This window comes from Microtus oregoni, unplaced genomic scaffold (genome assembly GCF_018167655.1).
Source record: "Microtus oregoni isolate MIOR12 unplaced genomic scaffold, Mior012 000013F_ref0000133, whole genome shotgun sequence".
NCBI lineage: Eukaryota > Metazoa > Chordata > Mammalia > Rodentia > Cricetidae > Microtus > Microtus oregoni.
Window position 1 is genome coordinate 24,010,897 of NW_024543072.1, and position 22,997 is coordinate 24,033,893.

The 22,997-nt window shown below is 40.1% G+C and overlaps 1 protein-coding gene across 1 annotated transcript in view; it reads left to right on the forward strand.

Annotated features, from left to right (window-relative positions):
- LOC121455385 (cadherin-related family member 3-like) overlaps window positions 1-22,997 on the forward strand; it is a 91,333-nt gene that overhangs the window by 21,138 nt on the left and 47,198 nt on the right. The gene's annotated exons all lie outside the window — the stretch shown is intronic.

Sequence of the window (22,997 nt, forward strand, 5' to 3'; positions counted from 1 at the left end):
ACTTATCAGGATATTTCAGGTGAAAACTATTGACGTTATCTAGGCAATTATTGTTGTTGTTTTTTTTTTGTTGTTGTTGTTGTTTTTCGAGACAGGGTTTCTCTGTGGCTTTGGAGCCTGTCCTGGAATTAGCTCTTGTAGACCAGGCTGGCCTCGAACTCACAGAGATCTGCCTGCCTCTGCCTTCCGAGTGCTGGGATTAAATGTGTATGCCACCACTGCCTGACTAGGCGATTGTTTCTATTCTGCTACATCCAGTTCTGTGTAGGCAGACCAGCCTAACTCTCAGGTACTAAGGAGGTTGATATATTTGATTTTTAGGGACCTTGGCTGCACACACTGTAGAGAAACAAGCCCATCTTTCTGAGATTAATGTGTATTTCAAAACCTTAGGTCTTATTCTCAGGCTTCATACAAAGAGGGAAGAGACACGGAACCTAAAGGCTTAAGCTTAACTTCTGACTTGACCAACAGAGGTCACTTACTCCTGCTTTGCTATTTCAATGGTAGATTTGTGGAAATGCCACGGGCCTCCTTTATCCTCTCTTGTACAGCTCACTCATTATAATCAAACATCATAAAGAATGTGAACGCCGTTTTCAAAATGTTAAACGTTTTGTAAATGGTAGGAATTATAATGCCGTTTTAATTTTTGATGTTGTATGATATGATTATGGCATTAAGCCAGGATGTTTTTGACTAATGGGTTGATAGGCAAGAATAACAGGTTTTAAATTTTTAATCTTGTATCTCTTTTCCAAACTGGCTAAAAAAATGAGAGGCTTGTTTATGTTGACACTGTGTTTTCAACATTGACAAATAATTGAATTCTTCTTCAAGGCAACTGAGTCTCACAGAATTTTATTTATGCAGTAAATGGCCACTCAACATCTGGCATAGTGTCCATACGGCTTTTAAAATTACAATGGAACACTGTGCTTGTCAAGATCCCTCCCTACACATTTGTCTCTTCCTCCTCCCAAGCACAATGCCACCTCCAGGATGGGACTAGAAAGGTCACAGTTTGCTTCACAACATGCAATTAAACAACCTAATCATGCATATTGCTCCAAATTAACATGTTCCAGATTATAGTATTAAATCCAGTACCTAGCAACCGTGGCTACATAGGAAGCAGACAGTCTGCAGCAATTACTTCCTCAGGGGTCTTTATGATAGCTTACCACAATGTTGACATTTTAGTAGAGCGAATATGTGACACAGGTTTCAGTTGTGACTCTAACATGCAATTCAAATGCCTCACTAGCCATTAAACACAAGTAATTAATTTCAAGTGATGGACTCCTTGTCGCTTGCTCATACCACTTCTGGCCCTGGCCCTATACTTTTCTTAGAAGAGGATTGATTCCTGGAACACATTTGGAAGGCCCATGTAATGTTCTTTGTGAATTTTACCAAACATGGAATGGCATTTCAGTAATGACACAGGCTGTGGAAATTTCCCTCTAGACACCCTCCTACACACACCCTCTGTTACTGTAGATCAGACCAGATGCATTACTTGAATACTATGACTGGAGAGTTCGTTTGTTTGAACCTTTCTATCGACTCAGAGATAAACTTGCTCTAATATGAAGAAGAGTCAGCCACTCTTCTGAGGTCTGACAGATAGTGATGATTACATTCATAACTGTATCATGATAGGCAGGTACCTATGATTGAATCACCGTGGTATCATTAAAGTAGACACTGCCATTTTCTATGCTATAACCCAGTGAACCAATAGCAAAAGCATCATGTCTATAATTTATAGACAAAGGCATCTGCTTAAGCAGGAAGTTGTAGGGCTACTTCAACTCCATGTCCACCTGTCTCTAAACCTTGCTGTTTCCTAGCCCATCAACAGTTCCCAAAGTGTATTTCGTAAGGCAGGAGTTCTATCACAACACGATGAGAGAAATGAAAGAACACATGACCTCAGGATCTTAGAAATGTCATCTTCATAGCTTTTTTTTTAAACTTACAATGTGCAGTATATTAAATGCTCACAGAAGTTGTCTAATAGAGGTTTGCTTAATGAGTCTTGTTTTAATTGTCACTAGTTTTACAAACGTGTCATCTGTTACATGTTATGTAATGTTTAATTAGCATTTCATAGTATAAAGTTTATACTAGGTCTTAGTGTAAAAACAGGCATAATGTGACCTAGGATTGGCATCATTATAGTGATGAAAGATGAAGTTTTGGGTGAGGATGTTGTTAACAGACCAGATGTTACTGCCCTGAGGGTGGATTTCATCCCCCTTCAGGCCCACCCGAGGTTCAGGACCTGACGTCTTCCTGCTGTGCCACCATTGCCGAGGGTATATATTAAGGACATCCAAGAACACTGCGCCGCAGTAGACACTGTCAGACACAGAGAATGTGGGACTAATCATCTTTATAATAAAGAAAATCTGAACAAAACCAAAACAACATCTTTCTTGGGCTCCTCCGGGCACACCGCTGCCCTAAGACCCGGAGGGACTAGGAAGTCCGTTTTATTGCAGTTTAGCCCAGCCTACCTGGAGTGAAAGGTCAGAGCCTGCAGGAAGACTCATAGTAATTGTGAGAGGCTGAGTGTGAATTCACATGAGAGTGAAAAACTGGGAGCAATTTTAGGAAGGGACCCATTTTCGTGGGTTTTAAATCAAGGAACTCCCCTGGATTTTCATAGTGCACACCCACCAAAAACACCTTGTGTGTCTAGCAGAGTGGTAAAGGGTTATCTTGGAAAAAAAAAATCCTCAGGCCCTTCTCTATGCAAAGCCTATCTCTCCAGATAAGAGAAGGGAGATTTTGATGGCGTTTTCTCCACTTGGAATATACATACATATTTATATATGTTTATGTATGTACACACATGTATACGCACATACATGAAGAAATGATGGTGTTGAAGAGATATCCTGCCATACCTACAGAAGAGTAAAGATAAAAATCACAGCAGACTTTTTATTCAAAAACATTCAGGAAACACCGAAATGGAGTATTTTAAAAGTTGTAGACAAATCGTGACAGACAAAAATTTTATATCCAGGCTGGAGAGATGGCTCAGAGGATAAGAGCCCTGGCTGTTCTTCCAGAGGTTCTGAGTTCAATTCCCAGCAACCACATGGTGGCTCACAACCATCTGTAATGAGATCTGTCACCCTCTTCTGGTGTGCAGGCATACATGGAGGCAGAATGTTCTATCAATAATAAATAAATAAATCTTTTTTTTTTTAAAAGAAAGAAACCTGTGGAGACATTTGATTTAAAAAAATTTTATATCCAGCAAAATTATATCAAGTCATGAAGTTGAATACTTTAAAAGTACTGATATGAAATATACTTTTTATAAAATATAGATACCATCTTAATTTTTAAAAGGTAGAAATGACTTCTTAACATGAAAGCAGGCATTGTCTACTAACACATCCACTCTTCACAACGTGCTAAAGAATTTCATGCACGGAAGCTCATCAGGAAGAGAGAAATGACATCATCAGAAACATGGACCTATGTATTTCTTCTCATAAGAGAACAAATGAATGGAAATGTAAGTAGTTTCCATTTTCATTGACAAAGGATCAGTTTCATGGTGACTGGTATTGGGTGCTTATAGCACAGGGAGAGTAAAATGAGAGATGACAGCCTATGTTACAGGAGGGAGGAATTAGGAATTCTCAGTTACATGTTGCCTGCACCACCTGCACAGTGATACAGTATTACTTCTAGCTGCATGTGGATTAGTTGAAATGTATATTGGGAACACAGAAGAAACAGCTGAAAATCGTGTAACTGATACGTTTTGGGAGAAAATAAAATAATGCGAAATATTCATTGAGAAAATTAAGGGAGAGCGAGAACACCTCTAGCTCATGGAAAACAACTTTGACAATTTTAGATATTAATTCAAGCAACATAAAAATTTAAAGAACTCGTTAGAGTGAATTAAGAGAGTAAAGGCTCAACTTTATGTTGTCTATATGAAACCTATTTTAAATACAAAATCTAACAATGGTTTACAGCAAAATGATAGAGAAAAAATGCACCCTTCTAAAGTGAGCCAGGCAGATATACTAATAAAACAATGTTTATTGAACAAGCCAAGGATGTCTTGATTTCCTCCAAGGGTGATTAGAAGTTGCCATAGAGACCCCTCCTCTCTGCATGGGTCACATTCACAAGGCTGGGGGTGTCAGATGGTGATGGCTGTTGGCTATCGCTTGAGATGAAACTACTCTCTGTGGAGATTATCTAGCTGGCTCACCGGTTTTCCCCAGCTCTACCCGTATAAGCTATACCACACTCCAATCTCACCACACAAACCTTCCCACCTCAGCACGAGACCTTCTCCCTCCCAGGAACATGGTAGTGGTAGCACGGCTGTTGGGAGTCACGGTGTATCTGTCTTATTGCATCAAAAGTTAATTGAAAACCGGAACACATTTTCTCAATTCCATTCTGCTCTTAAAAATCTTTTTTTCGAACAATATAAATGTATTGGAATAAAAAATGGGGGATAGAATATTTCATTCCACATTTATTGGGTCATGGTAATAGTGAAATAAATGTATAGCCCAAACGATAACTCTCTAATGTGTCTTGCCTAGTGGGTTTATGGGAACGTCAGTGAGCATTGGGTGACATAGGTCCAGGCTCTTGGATGATAAGAGATGGGAGTGAGCTCAGGGTAGAAAGAATGGCAGTGGCCTGTGTCACAAGCAAGAGGGCAGATACATGTAGTTAGTATAACAAAAATTATGTTTTATTATGCTGAGGGTCATCACACAAGGTTCACACTCTAAATTCCTAACCACCATCCTAAGCCTATTGCCTATCATCTCCCTACGGCTGCTCACTTATGTAGCGACATATCTTAGCTGAAGGTCAGGTCGTCAGGGTTCTGTCTCTAACAGTCTCAGGATCTGGAAAGAAGACTCTCCAGCCAAAGGGTAGATCAAGTTGGCCTCTCTCAAGATGTGCAGAGCAGAGCATTTCTCTTGGTCTCTGTTTGCATACTGTCCAGTGGGCCTGGTGGGGTCTGGGACTGTGTCTGCTTATCTCAAGTGAGTGACATCACTGAAATCTGGTTTTCAGTGCAGCGGAGTGATATCAGTGCTTGGGTGTAGTGGGGAATCCTGACTACGCTAGTTTCCCATGGCTAAAAGGCACTTTACCATTGCTCATCACACCGTGATAGAACTTTTTCCATAAATATGATTCACCTAACTCAAGGTATCCAGGCTGAGTGACGAGTCTCAGGATATAGATATTAGACTATATGGTGGTAAATACTTTTATTTTCTTTCGGATATTAAGAAGCGATCTGCTAAATCTGAGTTCTAATGACTTACTGGAGAGACTTAAAAGTCCTAAAACAAGCAGCAATTTCTGAAAACTTCATTATAGGCATTGAAAGGGTCATACCATTCTGTAGCTGATAAAAAAGTCTTCTTCTATGGCTTCATTATTTTTGCCTCTTTGCTAACTGTGACGACTTCAATGTAGCCTGCAGATTGTATGTGGAAATAAACAATATTTTCTCTTCAGTCAAGTGTATAGACTGAAAGCTGACAAGGATCAGATTTTGAAGGGGAAGTGATATTTGGAAATTCTGAGGGGCGTAATTAGTGATGGGATCATCAAAAGACTCAACAATTAGACGGTAGCCAAGCATTTAATTATGGGTCTGAAAATTTTAATTACACACTTCTTTTTTATAACACAGCTGTAAAACAAACATTAAAGGGGAAAAAAGATGAGAGTCGGTTGCATTAGAAAATAGAATATGTAAATTTTTGCTTTACTATTCTGCTTTGAATGGATTGTTCTAAAGTATAACCATTTTGAGAAAAAGAGGCCCATATCCTTTGAATAGCATATACATTTTCAATTTTTCTGTTTCCCCAATAAAGGAAAACATACATCAAATAGATCACATGTAGGCAGCTGTTGGAAGTATAGGGGCATGTCATTTCCATTCACGCATTTCCATCAAATGTAAACAGGAGTTCCTTTCTTACATGGTCCTTAGACATTTGGAGGCTGTATTAGAACTCTTGTGGTTGCACTTCTTAGAAAACTATACACAGATGCGATCTGTGGCTGCAAGCCCTGGAATGGCCACGTGTCCAGATTGGGATTCAAGCACAGCAACTTCAAGTCTGTGTGTGAGCAGGGTGATGCTCACTCCAGAGCTGATGAACTTGGTCTGCCCTGTCCCTTTTAGAAGTAGCTGATGCATAGATGGCAGGTGGTGGTGGCACAGGCCTTACTCCTAGCGCTTTGGAGACAGAGGCAGGCAAATGTCTGAGTTCTAGGTCAATCTGGTTCAAAGAGAGAGTTTCAGGACAGCTAGAGTTACACAGAGAAACCCTGTCTCTGAAAAAAAAAAAGACAACAACAACAACAACAAAAAAAAAAAAAACAAAGGAAAGGAAGGAAGGAAGGAAAAGAAAGAAAGAGGAAGTTGGTGGTGGAATCAAAGCCTCAGAGCCTGGTAAGAGGGACTGACCCGTGAAAGCGTCATCCCCAAGGCCTCAGGACACCACTATGGTTCTCATTGGCCCATGGACTCATCATTTGCCAATCGATGTGGCAAGACAGAATGCACTATAATGATTGGCTGAGGCCCAGGTTACATGCTTCACCTTGTAATTTATGGGACTTCAACTGGAACGCCAGCAGGCCTGAAAACAAAGAAAACCCATTTAGCAAAGAGCTCATGTAGGAGATAATAAAATGAAGGTTCTCCTGTTTAAACCAAAAAATCCTCATTATAGTGAGGTTGTCTTCAGAACTTTCAGTATTAGCAGGCAATCTAAGCTCAAGTTTGTTCTAAATACTTTGTCGGCTGAGCACTCTATCCCCACGAGCCTCTTCGGAGACCAGAGTAGTTCCAGACGCCTCCTCCATGTTTACTGGCCTGTGACTCTGCATTCTCCTGAGAGGAATACCTTTGAACACACCAGCCCCAGGCTCCGATGTTATAGTTATGGCCACAAATGCACAAGATATATCCCACCCTGCTTATAGCCTGCCAAAACTAGCTTAACACTATTAGGGTCAGGTTCTGCGCTGCTAGTGACTTTCAGTTACTAGAGTGGACTTGTGGCTCACAATAGCTGCAAACAGCTACAGGTGTTGCTAGCTGGAATGGGAGTCTGATATATGGAGGCCTTTCATCTTTCCTTGGCTTTGGAGTGGGTTCAGGCGTTCCATTGGCATACCTGAAGATGGGCAATTAGAATCTTCTCAGTGTTAGATTTCACTGGCCAAACACTAAGTTCTGGGGTCAGATTCTGTGTTTAATTCCCAGTCTTCCAGCAAGAAGTGTCTTAAACCATGCTAGGCTGCTCAAGGTTTGGGTAGTGTTGGGTTGCAGTCTTTTGTAGCCTAGGATGATGTTAAGCTCTGTCATACCTGAGTCTCGCGTCGTAATGTCCTGCAGTTTTAGAAATATGGTGGAGTCCATGATGCTAGCAGCACTGACTAAATGTAAGGTTAAAACACAAATCTTCCCCAGCCATACAACTGTCACCCACATTCAGAGGGTCTAGTTTGGTCCTGTGCTGGTTCCTTCCCTGTCCGGCTGGAGCTGGTGAGTTCCCATTAGCTCAAGTGTCCCCATCATGGTCTTCATCATGGTCTTGACATTTTTGCTCATATTCTCACTCCTCCCACTCTTCAACTGGACTTTGGGAGCTCAGCCCAGTGCTCTGATGCGGGTCTTTGCTGCTGTTTCCATCAATTGCTAAATGAAGGTTAAATGGTGACATTTAAGATAGTCATCAATCTGACTACAGGGCAAGGCCAGTTCAGGCACCCTTTCCTCTGTGAGGCCACTGGCAGTGGCACCAGGATTTATCCCTATTGCTTGTACTGCTCTTTGGGAACCTATTTTCTTTGGATAGATACTTTGCTCAGCCTAGATATAGTAGGGAGAGCCATGGACCTTCCCCAAAGCAATGCGCCTTACCCTCTCTGAGGAGTGGAGGGAGGTGGGAGGGGTAGGTGGAGGGGACGAAGTGGGAATTGGGATTGGTATGTAAAATAAAAAGGTTGTTTTCTCTTTTTAAAAATAAAATAAAAAACTCAGAAGTCTGCCTCACTGAGGCACAAGTGTTTGCTTGGTGTCGGGGAGGTTCCAGAATGCCTTCTGTGAGCCACTGAGGTCTAATGATGGATGGTGGAAATAGTTCTTTGACCATTGCCGTGATGGGTCTGGTGCTGGGTTTGGTGGCTAAGCCCTAAACTTCTCTCTCCTTCTCAAGGCCCTTACAGTAGGCTAATCGGAATAGAGGATGGGTGAGGTGACCAACCTTTGAACTTCCTGCTTCCAATAGTCTTGTCCTTTAGCTATACCAGAAGCAGGTACCACGGCATCTCCATTGGTGTCTTTGGCTCCCATAGAGAGAGTCTGCTGTGTCCGTGCAGAGTGTGTGAGAGGGGCTTAGTGGTCATCTTGTTCTCTTTCTTGATGCTTTCTGGGTTGATCCGCCCATCAGCAGTCACCAAATCTTGCTGTAGTTTGCTCCATATGGAGAACTTCATTTATAATTTCACAGTTTCCAATTCTCCATTGCTTCCATGTTGGCAAATGTTAAAGTTATCCTGAAGATCCGGTCATGGTGGTTCAAGTCTGTGATTTCGCTGCTTTATTGGTGCATCTGGAAGTCAACACGAATCTGGGCCACATTAACAAGATCCTGCCTCAAAAGAAAACAGATGGAAACACAAGGGAACCAAATGAAAATAACCTCTGGGCTGTCACTTACTTTTCAGAAATGATTATTGAATAGAAATACCACAAAATTTTACCTTTTAGTCTGGGGCACTGCCTCTCAGAGAAATCAGTTTTTTTTTCTGCCTTTTCATAGCCCTAACTACATATTCTCAATTGAAAAATGCCTTTCGTGAAGTTACAAGCTCCATAAAGCAGAGATTAGGTGCATCTCGTTGATAACAGTATCTTGGTGTGCTTAAATACAATATCAGACAAGGCCTTAAAATTAAATATTTTCCAATGTTTTCACATCAACTATAACTTTCGAGACTTTTGAAAAGATATTTACTGCAAAACACAGTTAAGACACTTCTGAATTTCCTTCAAGTTTTATTGCACCGTTTGCTATGAAATGCCAGTTCTGAACATGCTGGCCTAGGCGTCAAGACTAGTACAACATTTCTAAGACTTTTAAATCCATGAGCTTCACAGTATAGAAAAGAAAACTGATGATAATCAAACAGCAAATAAATTTTATCTATAATGCGTGCTATGAGGAGGAGGCAAAGGAAAAAGTAACAGAAGTGGAGGCCATGGTGAATGTAATTTTGTGACAGTGTTCGCGGGCACCAGACATAGCATGGGTAGAGGATAGCAGATGAAGACAGAAGTCCCAGAGAAGCTGTCGCTTGGCCTTGCTCAGACATCAGAAGCACACCAAGATGGGTACTGTACAGTAAGGGGTGAGTGAAAGAAAGGTGTTGATGAAATACAATTAGGGGTCAACTTACAAGGGCTCTTGAAAAATACAAGAATAAACTGTATTTTCTGATTGGTGTGGGATTCTGTTTGCACAGGGGATGCATACTGTAATTTATATAAGAAAGAACAAGAAAGCATCTGTGTGAGTGAAAAAGAACTGTACAAGATGAAAATCCAAGTGGGGGAACCATTTGGGTGGACAGCAATAATAGTTATGGGGAGAGAGGAGGAAGACTTGGGTGGTAGGAAATTACTTGATTTTATTTATTTTTCCAATGTTTTACTATGAAAATTTTGAACATGCAGAAAAATTGAAAGACTTATTTTCAATGTCCCACCATGAATCATAGCTTTCCTGTCTATGTGTCTGTCTATCTTTTCTTCATTCTCTTGCTTCCCTTAGTTCAAATCTTTGGAGCAATACAAGGACTCAACACTCAGATCCCTTGTGTGTGTGTGTGTGTGTGTGTGTGTGTGTGTGTGTGTGTGCATGTGTGTGTGTGTATGTGTGTAAGCACAGGTTCATGCATTCTACAGTGTATGTGTTGGAGGTCAGAGGACAATTTCTGGAAGTTCCCTCTTTTCTCCACATGGGTTTCAGAGATCAAACTTAGGCTGACACACTTGGTGGCAAACATCTTTATCCACAGAGCCACCTGAACATCCTGCTTCCTCCTTTTTATTTGGTAAAGTACCTCACCTTTTAAATGGTGCTGCCTGCATTTGGTGGGGAGCTCTTCCAATAGCAATGAACCCAGTCTGGAAACTCCATCACAGACATGCCCAGACATCGTTTCCATGGCAATTCTAAATGCCAAACTGATGGTTAATCCATTGCACCAAGTAATTTTGTTCAGTGGAGTAGTGGGAATGAAAGTGTGACTGGGGACCTACTAAGGGAAGAAACCAGGAACAGCCAGCAGAAATAATTTTCAAATAATTTCCCCAAGATATAGAGCAGAGAAGTGGACCAGTAGCTGGGGGACAAGGTGGAGCCATGAGAAACATTTCATTTTTGAAGACGAGAACTATTATCAAGGTCTGTGCTGAAGGAAGTATTCCAGGAAGGGAAGAGAAAAAGAATAATTGAAGTGAGGCTAACCGCCAGAGTGGGGGCTGTGGCAACGAACAAAGACACCCAGGCAGGGGAGAAGGAGCTGTGTGGAAACATAACCAAAGGGCGCAGGTACAAAAAAAATTCCTAAATGCTAGTGGCATTTTCTCTTTCTTGTCGATTCAAGAATTAGGTATTGGGTGCTAACAAGTGCAAGGCAATCTTCTGAGAAGAGAGCTTACACAACTTAAGGAAGAAGACAGAGCTCCATGTTCCACAGACCTAGTCCAGCGGCGGTGTGTCAGGCGCTGCCAAGTGCTGCAAAGGGGCGGAGCTAAGCAACTCCACAGAGAATTGGATCACAGTTTTAAAGATGACAATAATTTAAAATAGACGGTGTTTGATTTTGATTTGTGAACGCCTTCCATTTTCCTCAGTAAAGTAGGCAAAAAGGCCAGAGGCAGAGAGATACAGCGCTAGGAAATTTTGGGACTTTGAGGGCCGCAGGGAAGACACCCAAGGAAAAAAAACATTCTTCCTGTCTACAGAAATGAAAAGATGAAAGGACTGTTCCGAGAAACGGGAGATGTGAGGAAAGCCTGAATTCTTGAGGGCACATTGGGGAGTTCCGGTGGATGAGTTGTGTTGAACAATTGCTCTAGGGATGAGGACTGAACTGGTGATCGTTGCACGTGCGATGAAACATGACTTGCTGATCTCTGAAGTAAGGCCATATGTAGAGAGTCTGTACTGATTGATGCATTCCTTTGGAAGGTATCTTGGAAAATGTAGATTCAAATTTTAACCAGCCGCTGCCATTGAGCAAAGAATCAGAGAAGTCATGTGGTTGGGATCAGGAAGTGTCTTGGGAATGCCTTCAGAACTGCTTTTGTGAGTGTTCAGAAAGGGAAGTGGGAGGATAGAACAGATTCCCCAAGGATTACTATGTAGGTATCTGGAATTTAGGATTAATCATAGGAGAGTGGATATTTGGCTCTGCTATACCTGTACAAACTAACAGCCAACAAAATAAAAGAAAACCAACAAAGATATTTTGATGCTTATGTGGACGGTGCCTAGCTACACAAATCAGCTCACTTATGAAAAAGCATCCTAGTGCCAAACCACACAGTGTATTAACTCCTTTTCTGATCTTGGGATAAAATACCATGACCAAAAGCAGCTTAAGGAAGAGTGGTTTTATTGTAGCTTATGGCTCCAGGGGTTTAGAATCCTCCCTGTGGGGAAGAAATGGCATGGTATCAAGAATAGGGAGCTGGCCAATCACATTTTGTTCACACACGGAAAGTAGCTTGAGGGTCTAAAACCCTAAACCCCCAGTGATGTTTCACCTCCAAATATTCCATAACCCCTCCAAATAGTATCACTAACTGGGAACATGTTCAAATACATGAGCCTATAGGGGACATTTATTATTCAAATCATACCATGCATACTAAAGGATGCCTCGTGTATACTTCTTTAACTTGTAGTACTAATATCAATACTCTTGTAAGATTGATTGGCTAGGTTTGTGTTTTCATTTCACAGACACAGGCACCGGTCTCTTTCTTCATGCATGGTAGACTGTCGAGAAATGTTTTACAAGAGCACTGGGAAAATTAATTTTTAAGCTGTACCTAATGACACTTTAGAACTTTTTTCATTTTGATACAAAGATATTGAGGGGGGAACAGAGAAGGGATTGAAATTGCATAATAAAGTATTCTCAGAAAGTTCTCAGATGTGATGAAATATTTAGTTTAAGGCTACACCAGCCAAATGAAGTTGAGAATGGAGACAATTATCTGAACTATTCAAGCTAAAACATAATTTTGCTTGAAATAACTATGCGATTGGGGGAAAGTGGTTTTAGGAAAAGCTCTAATTATCTAGAAAAAACATCTTTAATCCTTCACATGAAAGGCAGATGATTGGAGAAAGCCATAATCATGTTCTTAATACAGTTTTGGCTCGGTATTTACTTCACAGTTGCACATCTTGCAACATCCTCCACAAGATGGCAGGTTGTAACATACTGTAGCCAGAAGGTGCACCATTGCTTAATGTCATTTTGCAATAAGCAACAGACACCAAACAGTCACACAATAAACTATTACCTGTTCGTTTTCTCAGTTGCGAATATGTAGATTCTGATGATGTTTTCTAGGAATTAAGGCTTTTATCTTATAAAGACACAGTTGCCCAAGTGTGACTATTCAGGATATGGGAAGTGAAGGAAAATGAAGATTTGGCAAGGATTTACCCACATAAAGGTGTAATAATAATTTAAGTCTATTCATATATGGCAAATGAAGATCCACTATTGACTGACCCATTTAAAATCAGCAATGTATGGGAGGCCCAAGAAGATGAGACAAGAAAAGTATTCCACACCCATGTTTGAAATAATTATTTATAAGACTAAATATTAAAATGCAGTAATTGCTTTTGGGAGGATTTATTTCATTATTTTAAGGTATCTCTGAAGACATTTTTTGAAACAACTAAGGAACGGTATAATTCAATAATTCCAATAATAAGATTAAGTGGGATGATTTCAATAAATTGAATGCTAGACCAATGGAACCCAAATCTCTGGAAAAATTAATTTTTGGGTTGCAGCCAGTACATAATGGCATTTTAGTGGGCACAGACCTGAGTACTGTAAAGGTGTTCCTAGGATTTCTAGTGACACCTTACACATCAGGTTACCACTCATCATGGCAGGGAAGTCAAGAGAAGAGGAAATGCATGCATGCTGCCTTCCAGCTCTACTTCTCTACTTACAGATCCTAGAGTCCCCTGCAGAGGGAATGGCACCATCTACAGTGGGTGGATCGCTCATATGAGTCCCAGATTTGGTCAAGTTGACAATTAACATGGATTATTACAGTTACAAATAATCTAGAGTTAAAACAAAGCTGTTTCCCCTTCATAGCTAATGGAGGACAGGGAACATAATTAAATGTTAATCACATAGAAAGTAATTGGTTTCAAAATATAGCTGCTAATCCTACTAGGGTTTCTGCTTCTCTAATGAAAGAGGTTTCAGGGACTGTGGCAGACCGTTAACTGTGCTCTTCCTGATTTCTTTGGATATTTTCTGTGGTACACTCCACCCCCTGATCACACTAGGATTTAGCTTCCAATAGTCAGAAGAAAGACATTTCCGAGGTATTTTTGTGGTTTTGACAGCAGAAAGCACCCAGAAATTTACATCTTCCTGGGAAAACCCTTCACTATATACAGATGTCATTTTTTCTTCCTCAATGAGGACAGTCCCAAGCACACTGGGGAAGGACCAGGCTGGATTGCCTCTGAGACCCTGAGATGGCACTTGGGCTTGGGTTCTCTCCCCTTTCCTCTTGCCTCCATCGTCTAGTAGTGCTCAATCACTTGCACACTCATTTCCATCTCAGGATCTATTTCTGGGGAATTCCTAAGATGCACACCAAAAACAAAGACTACCAGGTCCAGAAACCAAACTAGACACAGCACATAACATTCCATTTCCCATTTAGCTGGCAACATGGCAAGCACAAAGGAGCATTAGGAAGGAGCAGGATCTTACATAGTCTAGTACACATTGGAAAACTATTGCTTTGGTTTACAAAATGAGTTCACTTTAGAGGAAATAAAATGATGCCCAGGACTTTCAAGGGTAAACACAGAGCCCCTGTTTCAGGAAATGCTCAGGGCTGATGGGCAAGGAGGCTCACATCTTCAGCTGCCATGCACAGTAGACTGAGGCAAGAAGATCCAGGCCAGCCTGCTGAAATATTATCTGCATTGATCCTCATTCAGAAATCTTTCTCTGGGTTAGTCTACCAAATGAGACATGGTAATCTGAACATCAGCACATTCTGAGTTTATATGGTTTATGTGAGTTTCTGGACTTTCTACTTTCTGGCTTCGTGTCTCTAGGCAAGTCTTATAATTTCTCCATAACTTAGTTTCTTTAATTATAAAACAATTACTATTAATGTCTATCTCAGGGTTATAATGAAGGTTAAGCTAGATGATACACACAGAAGGTTAGCTTAGTGTGTCTCATTTGTGGCCCTGGGACTGCAGGAGTCCCAGTAAATGTGTGGCTGTGGCCCAACACTTTCATAGAGCACATCCTTGTGTTACCACATCATCAGGCTGACATCACTGGTGACTTGGCCCAGGTCACCCCATAAGCATTAGCTAATGTTAACATTGATTCAGGAAAATAATAATCTTGGTTTTTCTCCTTCTCCAGTCTCTGATTTCTGTTGTTTGAGACTGTCACACATACATTTTATGTATTTTGATGAAATCCCCCCTACTCCTTCCCGCTAATTCCTCTCATGCCCCTCCACCACTTCCCCCCCCCCAACTTCATCTATTCTTATATATTCTGATTATGGTTCCCCTCCACCTACTCCTCCCAGTTCCCATTCATCTTTCATTCCATCTGTACATTCATCCTTTCTGTCTCTTGTTAAAAAAAGACATCTAAGGAATAATCATAAAATAAAATGAGATAAATAAAAAACAAACTAATTGAAATATAACAAAAATACAAAAAAGAGCCAAAGAAAAAGCACAAGAAACATATAGATGCAGACACACACACACACACACACACACACACTCACACACACACATACACGACAAAAATTCCATAAAAGCCCAAAACTGGAAGTCATAATGTATATGCAAAGGACCTGTCAGTAGAAACAATAAAAAACCCTTATTTAATTATAAGACAGTACTTGAAGGAAAACTTCAACTTAAAGAGAGCACACCCAAGAAAAGAGGAATAAATGATATCAGCCAAGCAAATCAAAAGAAGAGGGAGAAAACCCCACAGCACAATAACAAAATAATAGAAATCAACAAACACTGCTATTGGTAACGCTCAGCTTCAAGGGTACCAATGCACCAATAAAGAGAGACACGGACTATCAGAACAGATGTGAAACAGGATCCATCCTTCGGCTGCATTCAAGAAACACGCCTTAACATCAAGGATAGACATCTCCTTTAGGGCAAAAAGATGGAAAATATTTCAAGCAAATGGATCTATGAAACAAGATCCATTTTAGTACCTGACAAAATAGACTCTCAACCAAAACCACAGAAATAGTGAATGAAACTATGTACTCATCCAAGGAAAAATTCATGAAGAGGACAGTGCAATTAACATCCATGAACCAAACACAAGGGCAACAAAGTTCATAAAAGAAACACTACTGTAGTTTAAATCACGAATTGACCCACAATGACAGTGGGAGACTTCAGTACCCTCTCTGTAGATGCGTCATCCAGACAAAACTAAACAGAAAACACTGGAGCTAACAGATATCATAAACCAAATGGATCTAGCAGACATGAACAGGACATTTTCCCCATATACGAAAGGATATACCGTCTTCTCTGCACCTCATGGAACTTTCTCCAAAATCAATCATGTACTTAGACACAAAGCAAGTCTCAACAGACACAAGAAGATTGAAATGCTACTCTGCATCAAATTCGACCATCACAAATCAAAATTGGGTAGCAACAATAAGAGAAACAACAGAAATGTTACAAACTCATGGGAATTGAGCAACTCATTATCGAATGTAAAATGGGTCAAGACAGAAATGAAAGACTTTTTTGGAATTGAATAGAAATGAAAACACAGCATGGTTTCATTTGGAACACTCTGCAGGTTGTTCTAATAGGGTAGTTTATAACATCAAAAGTCTACATTAAACACTTGGAACCAGGCAGTGGCGGCACACACCTTTAACCCCAGCACTTGGAAGGCAGAGGCAGGTGGATCTTTGTGTTGGAGGCCAGCTTGGTCTACAGAATGAGTTCTAGGGCACCCTGGGCTACACAAAGAAATTCAGTCTCAAAAAAGCAAAACAAAAGAAAGCTAAAACAAAACACAAAAATGTGCAAAGATCTCATATTAGTCAATTAATGGTACATTCGAAGGATCTAGAGCAAAAGAAACAAATATTTCCCCCAAAGGAGTAAATGGCAAGAAATAATCAAACTCTAGGATTTAGAATAGAAAATAGAAACAAAGAAAAAAAAATAAGTAATTAATGATCAAGCTTTCAAAGGGAATGAATTCTGAATTAGTGCATTCAGGTAGACTGAAGGCTTACTGCCTTGCTCTGCCTCTCTTCGGGTCCTGGAATCTGTTCTCATATCTTGGAATCCGAGAATGAGGATGCCCATGTTACTTTTATGGCTAAATAGTTCCTCCCAAATTTATGGTAATTACAGACAAAAATGCTGATTTTTAAAAACAAAGGCCCAGGACAATGAATATAATTTACTCAGTCCCAGAGAATTAATTTCTCATCCCTTAGATGGCTTTTCTGTTCAGGGTGTACTTCATTTAGGTGGCTTTCTTGGTGATTGCCCTGGCTGCTTAGCAACCACCGTTTCTAGCCTTCCCGGAACACGGAAGGGAATTGCTCACATCAGCACCATCAAGATATTTTTTGAAGAGGACTTTCTTTTGTGGAAAATCAACCATACAAAACATGACTTTCCAATATATAGTTTGAAAAAATGTTGACACTCCTGTAATAAATTAAATCTGAAATTGCAAATGTTGAGTAGCTACAAGCAGAAATGTGGGTGTCTTTTTAAAAATTATGCATATTTGTATATAGGCAGACAGTGTTGGTGAGCCTCTTAGGTCATTTAATTTCCAGCCATCCTTGTGGGTCCCTTATGAATCAGGCATCATTATTCCCACGTTTGCCCTAAATGGAAGAATGTGATGAATATGCCTGCCATTCCAGAATGCTAATATTCTACATTGTGCTATAGAAGCAGCAGCAATCAGCTCAATCTTATTTAGATGGGTAGGCATCGAAGGTATGAACGGAAATTAGTCAGAATATGGTGATTCATCAGAAAATTGATCAATGTAAAGGTCACTAATTTCTCCAAATGATTTTTAGTATGCTTCGCAATCCTTCTGGGTTTAATTTTCTCTATTAAATTATCCCCGAGTATACATAATTATTAAGTCAGTAGCACTTGGTTTAATTAATTCCTGATATTAAGCTTCTTTTTTTTTTTTTTTTTTTTTTTAAATTTATTTATTTATTAAGGATTTCTGCCTCGTCCCCACAACCGCTTCCCATTTCCCTCCCCCTCCCCCGATCAATTCCCCCTCCCTCATCTGCTCGAAGAGCAATCAGGGTTCCCTGACCTGTGGGAAGCCCAAGGACTGCCCACCTCTATCCAGGTCTCGTAAGGTGAGCATCCAAACTGCCTAGGCTCCCACAAAGCCAGAACGTGCAGTAGGATCAAAAACCCACTGCAATTGTTCTTGAATTCTCAGTATTCCTCATTGTCCGCTATGTTCAGCTAGTCCGGATTTATCCCATGTTTTTTCAGACCTAGGCCAGCTGGCCTTGGTGAGATCCCAATAGAACATCCCCATTGTCTTAGTGTGTGGGTGCACCCCTCGTGGTCCTGAGTTCCTTGCTCGTGCTCCGTCTCCTTCTGCTCCTGATTTGGACCTTGAGATTTCTGTCCGGTGCTCCCGTGTGGGTCTCTGTCTCTGTCTCCTTTCATCGCCTGATGAAGGTTAATATTCCTGAGGATGCCTATGTGTTTGTCTTTGGATTCACCTTCTTATTTAGCTTCTCTAGGAACATGAATTATAAGCTCAATGTCCTTTATTTATGGCTAGAAACCAAATATGAGTGAGTACATCCCATGTTCCTCTTTTTGGGTCTGGCTTACCTCATTCAGGATAGTGTTTTCTATTTCCATCCATTTGTATGCAAAATTCAAGAAGTCCTTGTTTTTTACTGCTGAGTAATACTCTAATATGTATATATTCCATACTTTCTTCATCCATTCTTCCGTTGAAGGGCATCTAGGTTGTTTCCAGGTTCTGGCTATTACAAACAATGCTGCCATGAACATAGTTGAGCATATACTTTTGTTGTATGATAGGGCCTCTCTTGGGTATATTCCCAAGAGTGGTATTGCTGGATCCAGGGGTAGGTTGATCCCGAATTTCCTGAGAAACCGAAACACTGCTTTCCAGAGTGGTTGCACAAGTTTGCATTCCCACCAGCAATGGGTGAGTGTACCCCTTTCTCCACAACCTCTCCAGCAAAGGCTATCATTGGTGTTTTTTATTTTCGCCATTCTGACAGGTGTAAGGTGGTATCTTAAAGTTGTCTTGATTTGCATTTCCCTGATCGCTAAGGAAGTTGAGCATGACCTTAAGTGTCTTTTGGCCATTTGAAGTTCTTCTGTTGAGAATTCTCTGTTCAGATCAGTGCCCCACTTTATAATTGGGTTGATTAGCCTTTTACGGTCTAGTTTCTTGAGTTCTTTATATATTTTGGAGATCAAACCTTTGTCAGTAGCAGGGTTGGTGAAGATCTTCTCCCAGTCAGTGGGTTGTCTTTTTGTCTTAGTGACAGTGTCCTTTGCTTTACAGAAGCTTCTCAGCCTCAGGGAGTCCCATTTATTCAATGATGCCCTTAGTGTCTGTGCTGCTGGGGTTATACATAGGAAGTGGTCTCCTGTGCCCATGTGCTGTAGAGTACTTCCCACTTTCTCTTCTATCAAGTTCAGTGTGTTCGGACTGATATTGAGGTCTTTAATCCATTTGGATTTGAGTTTTGTGCATGGTGATAGATATGGATCTATTTTCATTCTTCTACAGATTGACATCCAGTTTTGCCAGCACCATTTGTTGAAGATGCTCTCTTTTTTCCATTGTATACTTTTAGCTCCTTTATCGAAGATCAGGTGTTCATAGGTTTGTGGGTTAATGTCAGGGTCTTCTATTCGATTCCATTGGTCGACTTCTCTGTTTTTATGCCAATACCAAGCTGTTTTCAATACTGTAGCTCTGTAATAGAGTTTGAAGTCAGGGATGGTAATGCCTCCAGACAATCCTTTATTGTATAAGATTGTTTTGGCTATCCTGGGTTTTTTGTTTTTCCATATAAAGTTGATTATTGTCTTCTCCAGATCTGTGAAGAATTTTGATGGGATTTTGATGGGGATTGCATTGAATCTATAGATTGCTTTTGGTAGAATTGCCATTTTTACTATGTTGATCCTCCCAATCCAAGAGCAAGGGAGGTCTTTCCATTTTCTGGTGTCTTCTTCAATTTCTTTCTTCAAAGACTTATAGTTCTTGTCGAGTAGATCTTTCACTTCCTTGGTCAGGGTTACCCCAAGGTATTTTATGCTATTTGTGGCTATCGTGAAAGGTGATGCTTCTCTGATTTCCCTCTCTGCTTCCTTATCCTTAGTGTATAGGAAGGCAACTGATTTTTTGGAGTTGATCTTGTATCCTGCCACATTACTAAAGCTGTTTATCAGCTGTAGGAGTTCTTTGGTAGAATTTTTGGGGTCGCTTATGTATACTATCATATCATCTGCAAATAACGAAAGCTTAACTTCTTCCTTTCCAATACGAATCCCCTTGATCTCCTTATGTTGTCTTATTGCTATTGCTAGAATTTCAAGCACTATATTGAAGAGGTATGGAGAGAGTGGACATCCTTGTCGTGTTCCTGATTTAAGTGGGATGGCTTTGAGTTTTTCTCCGTTTAATTTAATGTTAGCTGTTGGCTTGCTGTAAATAGCTTTTATTATATTTAGGTAGGACCCTTGTATCCCTATTCTCTCCAAGACCTTTATCATAAAGGGGTGTTGAATTTTGTCGAATGCTTTTTCAGCATCTAGTGAAATGATCATATGGTTTTTTTCTTTCAGTTTATTTATATGGTGGATTACATTGATAGATTTGCGTATGTTGAACCAGCCCTGCATCTCTGGGATGAAGCCTACTTGATCATAATGGATAATTTTTCTTATGTGTTCTTGGATTCGGTTTGCCAGTATTTTATTGAAAATTTTTGCGTCGATGTTCATGAGTGAGATCGGTCTGTAATTCTCTTTCTTGGTTGGGTCTTTTTGTGGTTTTGGTATCAGGGTAACTGTAGCTTCATAAAAGGAATTTGGCAATGACTCTTCTGATTCTATATTGTGAAATACATTAAGGAGTATAGGTATTAGTTCTTCTTGGAAGTTCTGGTAGAATTCTGCATTGAAACCATCTGGTCCTGGGCTTTTTTTCGAAGGGAGATTTTTGATAACCATTTCTAATTCTTCGCGAGAAACCGGTCTATTTAGATCATTCACCTGGTCTTGGTTTAGCTTTGGTATGTGGTACTTATTTAAAAAAATGTCCATTTCTTTTGTATTTTCCAGTTTTGTGGCATACAGGCTTTTGTAGTAAGATCTAATGATTCTCTGAATTTCCTCTGTGTCTGTGGTTATGTCCCCCTTTTCATTTCTGATCTTATTTATTTGCGTGTTCTCTCTCTGTCGTTTAATTAGTTTGGATAGGGGTTTGTCGATCTTGTTGATTTTCTCCAAGAACCAGCTTTTTGTTTCATTGATTCTTTGGACTGTTTTCTGTGTTTCTATTTTGTTGATTTCAGCCCTCAGTTTTATTATTTCCAGTCTTCTACTTCTCCTGGGCGCGTCTGCTTCTTTTTTTTCTAGAGCTTTCAGGTGTGTTGTTAAGTCCCCAATGTATGCATTCTCCGTTTTCTTTAAGTGGGCACTTAGTGCTATGAACTTTCCTCTTAGCACTGCTTTCATTGTGTCCCATAGGTTTGAGTATGTTGTCCCTTTATTTTCATTAAATTCAAGGAAGACTTTAATTTCTTTCTTGATTTCTTCCTTGACCCAGGTGTGGTTCAGTAGTTGACTGTTCAGTTTCCATGAGTTTGTCGGTTTTTTGGGGGCAGCGTGGTTGTTGCCTTCTAATTTTAATCCGTGATGATCTGATAAGACACAGGTGGACACTGATATTTTTTTGTATCTGTGGAGGTTTCCTTTGTTTCCGAGTATGTGGTCAATTTTTGAGAAGGTTCCATGAGCTGCAGAGAAGAAGGTATATTCTTTCCTATTTGGGTGGAATGTTCTATAGATGTCTGTTAAGTCCATTTGCTTCATTACCTCCAATAATTCTCTTAATTCTCTATTAGGTTTCTGTCTGATTGACCTGTCCCTTGGAGAGAGAGGTGTGTTGAAGTCTCCTACTACTAGTGTGTGTGGTTTGATGTCTGCCTTGAGTTCTAGTAATATTTCTTTTACATAAGTAGGTGCTTTTATATTGGGGGCGTATATATTCAGGATTGAGACCTCCTCCTGATGAATTGTTCCTGTTATGAGTATAAAGTGACCGTCTCGGTCTCTTCTGATTGATTTTAGTTTGAAGTCAGTTTTGTTAGAAATTAGTATGGCCACACCTGCTTTTTTCTTAGGACCATTTGCTTGAAACACCTTTTCCCAACCCTTTACTCTGAGTAGGTGCCTGTCTTTGTGGTTGAGATGTGTTTCTTGCAAACAGCAGAATGTTGGATCCTGTTTTCGTATCCAATCTTTTAGCCTGTGCCTTTTAATAGGTGAATTGAGCCCATTAATATTAAGTGATATTAATGACCAGTGGTTGTTTACTCCGGTTATTCTTATTGCTTTTGGTAGTAGAGATTGTCTCCCTTCTTTGAGATGTGCTCGTGAAGGGTCATTAGATGCCTGGGTTATTGTAGGCAGTGTTGGCAGTGTTGGATTCCTTGGGTTGCGATTTTCCTTCTATTACTTTCTGTAGGGCTGGATTTGTGGCTACGTATTGTTTAAATTTGTTCTTATCCTGGAATGTTTTGTTTTCTCCATTGATAATGAATGATAGCTTGGCTGGGTATAGTAGTTTGGGTTTGCATCCATGGTCTCTTAGCTTCTGCAGAACCTCTATCCAGGACCTTCTGGCTTTCATAGTTTCCATCGAGAAGTCAGGTGTAAGTCTGATCGGTTTACCTTTATAAGTTACTTGCCCTTTTTCTTTTGCAGCTCTTAATATTTTTTCTTTAACCTGTATATTTTGTGTTTTGATTATTATATGGCGAGGAGATGTTTTTCTTTGATCCAGTCTGTTTGGTGTTCTGTATGCTTCTTGAATATTTAAGTGAATATCTTTCTTTAAGTTGGGAAAGTTTTCTTCCATAATTTTGTTCAAAATATTTTCTGGGCCTTTGAGCTGTGACTCTTCTCCTTCTTCTATTCCTATTATTCTTAGGTTTGGTTTTTTTATTGTGTCCCATAGTTCCTGAATGTTTTGTGTTGAGAATTTGTTGGCTTTGCTGTTTTCTTTGATCTGTTCGTTTATTTTCTCTATGGTGTCCTCAGCATCTGAGAGTCTTTCTTCTAGCTCTTGTATTCTATTGATTATGCTTGTTTCTGTAGACTCTGCTCGTTGGCCTAGATTTTCCATATCCAGCTGGTCCTCAGTTTGTATTTTCTTCTTTTCCTTCATTTCAGTTTTCAATTCTTGAACTGTTTCCATTACCTGTTTGATGGTTTTTTCTTGGTTTCCCAGGGTATCATGTACGTATTTACTCATTTCTTCAAACTTTTTGTTATACTTCTCAT